The 7910-nt window shown below is 38.8% G+C and overlaps 1 long non-coding RNA gene across 1 annotated transcript in view; it reads right to left on the reverse strand.

Annotated features, from left to right (window-relative positions):
- Window positions 1-1789: 1789 nt before the first annotated feature.
- The window catches only part of LOC143694699 (uncharacterized), a 105543-nt gene continuing 99422 nt past the window's right edge, over window positions 1790-7910 (reverse strand). The window contains exon 5 of the long non-coding RNA XR_013183353.1: window positions 1790-1894. This is a non-coding gene — a long non-coding RNA (uncharacterized LOC143694699). The remainder of the gene's footprint in view (window positions 1895-7910) is intronic.

A 7910-nucleotide genomic window follows, 5' to 3' on the forward strand; every position in this document is an offset into this window, starting at 1 on the left:
GAGTCATAAAAAGATGCCTCCTCTGTAAAGGCAGCAACTTCTTTCTCTTGTAAAGATATGCCAAAGAAGCTATATACAAACAATATGTCTGTAATGTGATGAAAACTAAACAGAAAAATCCATCTGTTACATCATTAGAGCGACTGCATAGCACTAACATTTTTATTTGCCAAGGGCCTGCCAAAATTTTTTGGGTTTATTGAGCATTGCATATAAAAGTTTCTCAAACTTTTTCACTGTGATAGATTTTGTTACATTAATAAAAAGCAGCACTTTGGCACTGTGCAGGTTGATGGCTCTTTGCTTTTTTAATTGTGTCCCTGTTCGCAGGAGCAGGGCAGAGCCTTTGTAGTGAGGAGTGCACTGTGAGAGCCCCGTGCTGGGAGGGTGGAGAGGAGGAGACCTGCAGGGGGGAGCTCCCTGTGACAGCCACCCTGCTCTGCAGCAGCACCCTGGGCGGGAGGGCAGCCACTCCTGCCCTGCCCAGCCTTGCTGGCCAAGGCTTTCATGTCCTCCTGCCTGCTGGGACCTGAAAGCCTCTCGAAAGCCTTGGCCAAGCATCAGGGGAATCTTAAGGCAGCTGCTGTTATAGAGGACTTGTAATTACCCACAGTTTCTCAGGCCTACCTTGAAGCCCTTGTGGGCCTAGTTTGGAAGGTCTCTCTATTAAAGCAAACCTTTAATTTAAATGCTGAAGATATTTTTAAGCAGTTTGTAGCAATCAGTTAGTTTCAATATCTATAACAGTGCCTCTTTTTTTTTTTATACCTGCAGAGATTTTCTTAGAATTCAGATGGGATAGAAAAAGTGTGAAAGTAAAAAATGGCACAAAAATGGATGATCCTTTTTTCAGAGGGTCTTGCCTTGTAGAAAAGGCCCTGCCCTTCCATAGACAGTTCAGCAGGCATCAACAGACAGGAAAGCATCTTGTTATTAACTCCTGCAGTGCTGCACCCTGAGAACAAAAGCTGTGAGAAACTTTGTTTCAGAACAGAGCCTTACTGTACCTTCACATTTCATTTTGTTTGCTTTTTGTGTTAAAAATAGCAATCTCCCAGTTGGAAAGCTACCAATGTCATGGTACTTGGCAATCAGATCTTAGCATTTATTTTATGTTCTTCCTAAAGATGGCAGTTTGTTATAGCAGCATGTTATATCACACCCTATCTTGGGGTGATTTGGGGATATTCATATAGGAATAAGTGCTCAAACAGCTTGTTATCTTTTGTACCAGTGCATGAAGAATGTAGTTGCTGGTAATCTCTGCAAGTACTAATCCAGCCTTATCCAGTTTAGTTTATAATATCCAAAAGCAGCACAGAAAATATAGCAAGATACACTAAAAGCGCTTTGTATTCACATTGACGTAAGGTAAGATTTATTTTAATGTGCTCATGCACTCTTAGAACCATGCATTTGCTATCATGTCATCCTGTAATATGTCAGAGAAATAATGCTTCCAAGAGCAAGATGGCAGATTGTCAACTACTGATGATGGTGTTTCAGAGATGTAGCATTTTTATGGATAGAATTACAAAAGAACAGCATTTATTGCCCATGGCAAGGAGCTCTATTAGGTATTGACAGCATAGTAAGTTAAACAGAAATTCTTGTGCTCTTACTAGAAACAGGAACATTAAGTTCACCCATTAGCAGGACTACTGTTACAAGCAGGCTCTGGGCAGAGGGTTACATTGATTGTTGTTCAGGACTATAAATTAAAACACCAAAAAGGATGATTCAGCTATTAAATGTTAACTAGAAAGTGTTACTCTGTTTCACTTACCCTACAGTGGGGCCTGCAGTTGGGTCTGTGGGAGGAAAGGCCAGCGTACTCAGCTGAAGAAAAGGCTCAGGCCAAGCTCAGAGCAGCCAAACCCAACTTGAAGAGGAGCTACAAAAGACAGCAGGGTCAGACTGTTTGTTGTGGTGGCAAGCAGTGTAACAAGGGGCAGCTTGGGAGGTTTTCGTTCTATTTTCTGCCTTTTACATAAGTCTTCACCAAAAAATAAGAACTACAACTCACACACAACCTCTTTGTACCAAAAAACCAAGAGAAAAATTCTTTCAACTGCTGTAAACTGGCACTTTTTAGTGGTTATGAAAATATTACAGTCACACATGCTGGGTTTTCAAGTGGGACCAATATTGCTGTCAAGATATTGACAATCTGTTTGAGGTGGACTGCCTCCTGACAGAGGTACAGACATAGCAGCTTGGAGCAATGCAGAGATAATTTATTTTTAAAAAAATCAGACAGGAGGTTGCATAAGAAAGTGTCATTGCTTGCATTGATGTCAGTCTTCTATAAACAAAAAATTAAGATTTTTATAGTACTTTCTATAGTAAGAGAGATTGGGAGTCTGTTCCTTTTATCATTTGGTCGATGATTACAAGAGCATCTTATCTGTCATAACAATTTTTGGAGACATTTGGTGTGTTTTCCCCACTGCAAGTATCTACAAAACTTAAAATAGATATAGGTATTAATCCTGAAGTGCAGGGTGCCTGCAGCTCTCAGAATTGTCACTCCCTATGACAGCTGCCAGACCTATGTGTGCAATTTATTGCTTTTGCATTGTTGGATGGATCCACAGAGCTTAGACTTAAACCCAGGATTCATAGGCCCCCCATTTCATTCTTCATGTGCTCAATTCTGTGCTGTGGTGCTCACATTTTATAAGTCCTTGATATATATAGTATATTTTACTCTACATGCTGCTGTCATTTATGAGCACAAAATAATCTTAAATATTCTTAAATGAACCAGTTGAAGATAATAAAAGACAGCAAAACACAAGAAAACTTCTGAATGGATCGTTTTTCCATCCAGCACCTTGTCCTCTGTTTTCACATGACTTTGCCTCATTGAGACTAGTAAGCAGAACCTGTCTTACTCCCCCCTTCATAATATAATTAAATATATTTTTCTGAGTTTATGTGCCAGTCCCCCTAGCTCAGAGTAGACCCTTCCAGGTCAAGTTCTCTCTTCAAGTGCTACAAGCCCACCAGTTCTGCCTGTCCCCAAGAATGGAGATTCTTCAGGAAGTCCCTTCCACCATTTGACATCTGTCATGGTAAAGATTTTATTTTCCTAGTACCTGCTGAGGATTCATCTACTGTCAGTTGTGTCCATTGCTGGTTGTTCTATCATCCAGCACCTGTGAGGAGAGTCTGGTTCCATCTTTACTGCACCCTCCCTTGGGGAGCTGAGCCAATGGTAGGGTTCTCCCAGAGTCTTCTCTTCTTTGAGCTGCACAAACCAAATTTTCAGCCTCTCCTGCCTCATCACATTTTCCAGCCCCTCACCATCTTCTCCACTGGACTCTCACTGGAATGTGAATCTCTCCTTTACGGGGCAAACCACCTCTGGATGCCATTCACCAGATACTGTTTCCCAAGTGCCAGAGAGAGGGGAATAATCACTTTCCTTCCCCTTCTGACTTCACTCTTGTAAATACAGGTCCTATGTGGCTGCCCCCCTTCACTGGCAGGATGTGCTGACATGCAGCAATCAGCTCGGAGTGTAAAATCTGAGTGTGGATAACACAGGTTCTTTCTGAGCTGAGCACGTGCTGAACCAGGAGGCTTCCATGGAATTTAGAGGTAAATACATTCAGAATCCACATGGCAAAATGCGTATTTATTTCCCAAGAAATATAAATTTGCAAAGGTTTTCTGGACAATGTTTCAGAGGGAAAGGACACAAAGATGGTTCAGGAAACAATCAAAGCCTTGCTGTAGGTTGGAGGTAAGATATCTTTACCTAAATCCTCTACATAAGAAAATGCAGAGCATCAGTGCCAATGTCCTAACTGAAATCCTATCTGAAGCATGTTGTGTACTAAAATAATCATATTTGGTGAAAAAAAAGAAATAAAAATTTCCCAAACAGTTTTCCTCATCATTATTTGGTTCCATGAAACAGGCTCATCACTTGCAAAATAAATTGTGCTGCATTCATTTCATGACCAAAGGACAAATATAAGGGTAAATCATCATATCTTTCTTCATTCGTTCCACTCTTATCCCAACAGAATTCTGCACTTGGAACTTGGCAGACAAATGTCAATTATTCTGCTTGCCCTCTTATGCCACCATTTAAATCACTGATGTCTTGGTGCAGAAGCTTTTATGCAAGTTGTTCCTTAGAAGACAAGAATGGCAGTTTAGGTAGCTGAGAGTGGGGTGCCCTGGGCTCACCCCTGCTGCCACTGCAGCTGAGCATGCATTGGCCAGGAGTCCTGCTTGTACCCCTGGGCAGGGCCTCGGTGAGTCACAATCCCAGGCTCAGAGCACATTTGTCTTCAGCTCTCAAAAGGTTAATTTAATGAAAACTTGAACTGGTAGCATTTGCTAATGTGTAGCCATTACAGCATGTCTGCTCTGAAATACAAGGCAAAAAAAAAAAAAAAAAAAAAAAAAAACAAAACCAAAGAGAATTCAAAAGCCACAATTGTGTCAATCACAGTGTAAAAATAAGGTCAATAATTTGAGTAACTGAACTGCCTAAAACAAAGCACAGTAAATAGAAAAGTAAGCCAATAAATCTTCTGATATTTGGGTTATTCTGCATAAAAATCCCAACTGAAAAGGGCATTATCTTCTATAAATGGTATAACACATATCCACAATTTTATGCCTTGTTAAGAAAAACGCTTCTATGATATTTATATATGAACTCATAATATATGATGTATTTTATACTTTCCCATTAGAAGTCATTAAAAGAAATTTGCATCTCTGTCTCATGAGTTGACCTAATTCTAGGAGGAATTTTTTAGGTTATACGCCAGAGTTTTGGTCTCAAGTCCCACCAACCTCCCACTGAAACAACTACTAAAAATGCCAAAAACAAACCAAACAAACAAGATAATGATGTGCTATTTTTTATTTAGCCTGCATGCCTCCTGATGAGGTGAATATAAATATGTTCCTCCCACCTCTTCTTTTGTATATACCCTGAGGCTCTTTTAAAGAGCAATTTTCTCTCTGCGGCAAAATAGTGAGGATGAAGTTAAGATTTGTGTTCAAGAGGTGTCTATAGCTCTCAGGTAGCAAGATTGAAGTATTGATGGTTCAAAAGTCTCTTCTCAATATATAATTTTCAAATTTAGATTTTTTTTTTTTAATTGAACATCTGTTTTGTGTACTGGGTATTTGGATTGAATTTGTTGTAGGTTTCATTTAGAAGAGATTATACAAAATTCCAGCATTTGTAAAAAGAAAGAATCTGTATTCTCATTTGCACACATTGTTTTTAAAAAGATAGTCTAATGGCTCTAAAAATGGATACATCTCAGATAAAGGCAAGTTGTCTTTATTTCCAGAGTATTCAAATGAAGAGTTAAATGAGAGCGCCATTATTTGACATGGAGCTACTGCCGTTTTGGAGTTTCTGACAAGGATGGTAACATCATTTGCTCTACGCTGCCATGTGCTTTCTAGTTCATTGGAACCATTTTAGCAATTAGAGCATGATTTATTCTCTAACAAATGTCTGCAATCCATTGTTAATGTCCCTTAGAGAACTTATTTCTAAATTATCAAAACTGCAAAATTATTTTAGCTATTGGCCGATTTATTACATTGCAGATTTCTGAGTTACTCCATTGTGCCTTTATAAAGATTATTCTATCTGTATTTTTGGCTAAACTTGTTCATACATATTCTTGGATCACACCAAAACACTCATCTTTGTCAATATTCATTAGTGCTTTTCTGCTGAGAAACCTACTCTTCTGGCATCTTCCTTCAGTGGAATTTTTTTTTTTTTAAGGTATGATAAGGAATTCCAGAAAGAAAAGCCTTCCATATGTGTAAATTATATGTATATATTTATATGAAGATTATAATGATGGCAGTCCATCTGTGCAATGTGCTTTCATTGGGGATAATCAGAAGGGGAAAACTTCTCATCTAGTTTATAAGACTTTTTACATTATTCAGTGAAGTTGATACAGGGCATTTCTTTCACCTAGAGACTTGTTGATAATTGGTTGATAAAAGTTGTATTAATCTCTTGTATATAAAAAAAATGGATTGGGATTTAAGTGCAAAGGAAGTAAAATTGGGCTCAGGGATCATGATTTAGGCTGAGGTAGAAGGTGTACTTTCTTATTTTCACTTTCTAGGAGAAGGCTTGGTCCTTTGTTAAATTAGGGGGCTAAAGGAGAATGAATGGAGTGATTTTGTGTTGAGTTTTACAGTCGATAATCTTCAGAGTTAGAGAGAAGGTATTCAGTTTAATATTTATTAAAATGCAGGAGTTGCATTTCACAGCATGAATCTAAAAATAACTGTAAGATCTTGAAGTGTGTGATAGTTTCTTTGTAAATTATAATTAATACATAATAGATTCCAATTAAAAATATGCATACAGTTCAGGCAAAGATTTTAAAATTGCTTTACATAGGTATATAAATACTGCTACAGTGGAGAAATTCAAAGAAAGGTGACTGAAGGATAGTTCTAAAGATACAGTTTGGTTCCTACTCTTTCAAACCTCTCAGTTCTTAAACACAGGTCTCCTAAAGTTCTTATCTTCTACCACAAGAATATATTGTCTCCCTCGAGATATAAAGCCACAGAGGATAGGAATTATTACACTGAAGGGTTTGTGAGTTGATATTAGTCTTTCAAAGAAGTCACATCATTATTCAGGAGAGGGATATATAAATAAATTCATTTCATGGTCACAGACCTGACCTCATTTTGAATATTTAATTTAGACTAAAAAGAAGACTTCCCATGTGTCCTAGGGTGACTTTACGATGCTTGTATCCCAGTGGTCTGTTGTGTTTGTGGTGGATATGAGGTTCTGCACTGGTTTCAGACTGGTTCTGACAGCAAAGGGGGAAGTGTGCAGTTTGTCTGCAGAACCTGCACTCGCTCCCCTGCATTCCCCCTCCTGGACTGTGCTGCAGCACAGACAGCAGGACACAGCTCTCCTTTGCTTTCTGTTAGCTTTTTTAGCTAGCTGAGGCAGACAAGTTCCCCAGACTGTGCCTTTTCCTTTTCTTGGAACTGATCAGCCCTGCTCTGGACTGAAAACCCAGAAAAACTCTGGGAGCTCACACCTGTGGCCCACCAGGGCCCAGGACGTGGCATTTTCCAGCACAGGAGGGACTGACAGGAGACTGGGGGAGCTGAGCTACACCCCTCAAAAAGGACTCTCTGAATTTGCCATCTCTTCAGAACAATGAGAGGTTCCATTGTTTATTATTCACTTTTTCCGTGTTTGCGAGTACTTTGCTTGTTAAAGAAACAGTTTTTCCCATCTCTCTCAAAGTAAGTTTGTGTCTCCTGAACCAGTGAGGGGAGGGGCCAGCTTGAATTCTTCTTTCCAGAGGGACCCCATGCAGAGGTTTCCTCCCAGATTTGCTCTAAACCAGGACACCACTACATAGCGAGTTTATTAATTTTAGAAAGCAAATGTAATATATGCCCATAACCATTAAGAACTTATGAGCTCTTTTTCTCCAAGATGCATCTCTCCTATAAAACAATGAACAAGTACTAGTTAGTTTTAACCTAGTCCTTATCCTTTGCAAAGCTGAATGAAAACATTGGTTTGTAGTAGGTCTTACAGGTATATAAATTGAATGGAATTGTTTTTCTATGTTTTGGATTGTTATTTACAACATATAATGCTAATGTAACATTCTTCATTTAGTGGATAGATTATCTATTTAAAAGAAAAATAAAACTCAAGCATACTCACCCAATTAACAGTAAAATTTACCAAATTTGCTAAATGTACATGCATTTCAGAGCTCAAACCTTGAAAATTTTGAGTGCCCTGTATTCCTTTAGCACAGTAGGAGGCTGGGAAGCCCATCATCTTGTGAGATGCAAGATTAGATATTGGAATAATCTCCCACCCCCTCAATATTTACATCTCAATATTT

This window comes from Agelaius phoeniceus, chromosome 8 (genome assembly GCF_051311805.1).
Source record: "Agelaius phoeniceus isolate bAgePho1 chromosome 8, bAgePho1.hap1, whole genome shotgun sequence".
Taxonomy (NCBI): Eukaryota; Metazoa; Chordata; class Aves; order Passeriformes; family Icteridae; genus Agelaius; species Agelaius phoeniceus.